Source organism: Mastomys coucha, unplaced genomic scaffold (genome assembly GCF_008632895.1).
Source record: "Mastomys coucha isolate ucsf_1 unplaced genomic scaffold, UCSF_Mcou_1 pScaffold20, whole genome shotgun sequence".
NCBI classification, from domain to species: Eukaryota; Metazoa; Chordata; class Mammalia; order Rodentia; family Muridae; genus Mastomys; species Mastomys coucha.
The window spans coordinates 75395877-75397151 of NW_022196903.1; the positions used below are offsets into that span (position 1 = coordinate 75395877).

The 1275-nt window shown below is 62.8% G+C and overlaps 1 pseudogene; it reads right to left on the reverse strand.

Moving 5' to 3' along the window:
• Positions 1 to 200, reverse strand: part of LOC116099936 — a 37220-nt pseudogene extending 37020 nt beyond the window's left edge.
• Positions 201 to 1275: the final 1075 nt, after the last annotated feature.

Sequence of the window (1275 nt, forward strand, 5' to 3'; positions counted from 1 at the left end):
GCTTGTAATTTAATGAGTAGCCACTAGATGGCGAGTGTGGGCAAATATGTGAACATGTGGGAGCATGCGCACTGTAAAGGCCGCAAGGTCACTTGGGAAATGTAGTTTTTCGTAGAGTCGCGCATGCACACTGGTAAGGCCGCAAAGTCACTTGGGAAATGTAGTTCAAAGGGGCACCGGAGCGGCGCCTGGGCGGCCATGCTGCCGGGGCCGCACAGCGGGGAGCTCAGGGAGCGGCAGGCCAGGCACGCCTGCCCCGCGCCGCCTCCCAGCAGCCACGCCGCCGCCCGGGGCAGCATAGCAGCCTCTCAGCCAGGCCCCGGCCCTCCGCGCTCTAGACAGTCTCGAAGGGGGAACCCCGGTGTGGGCGAGGGGCGCGGGGCACGGGGCGCGGGCGCGCAAAGGCGGGGAGTGCACCACGTGGGGAACACGGAGCTGAGGAGCGCGCACCGGGAAAGCGGCCCCCCTCCAGGGTGGCGGCCGAGCCACGCGGTGGGCCGGGAAGCGGTGGCTGCCTAGCGCCCGGGCGGCTGCCCCAGCTGGGCAGTGCTGCACCGCACCGCGCTCCGTGCCTGTGGGGGCCGCTGAGGGCTGGCCGGCGCCGCGGGCGGGAGGTGCGGCAGAGCCCGCGCAGACCGGGCACACCATGCACTCGGGGTCGACCCCACGCAGCGCGAGGAGGAGCCATGGGCAAGTGCATGGGCGCTGCACGCTCGTCGCCTTCTGCTGCCTGCAGCCACTACCAGTGGGCTCCCTGCTGACTGGCAGATCTGATGCCGGATACTTGCGCACTCTCTCGGGCCTGGCCGCCCTGCGCACGTTGTAATACAGCCACAAGGACAAGACTTCCCACACACACCACTCACACCACGATATGAAATTCACATGTAACATGAAAACACATAAACATATATTAGCAGCTCTGTGCACCGAGCTGCAAACCCAGGGGAAAAACTGCCTCTACCGCAGTCCAAATCCCTCGGACCCAAATCCGAGCACTCAGCCTGAACCGGCTGAACCCCCCTGAACCCCAGCTAAGCCCGCTGGACACCTGGCAAGCCAGTCTCCTCGGCAGAAAAGCCTCCGCCGAGCTCCTGTCAACATCTTGGCGAAAAATCCTCGCCATCAAATCTAGTTAGAATTCAACCCAGCCCGGTTAAAGAGATCTAGGGGCCGCCTCCTAATAAGACTGTAAGTGCATAACTTAAAAACTTTCTAGAAGAATATTAGCCCATCTTAACTTCAACCCAGGGGCAAAACGCCTCGCTCTTACCC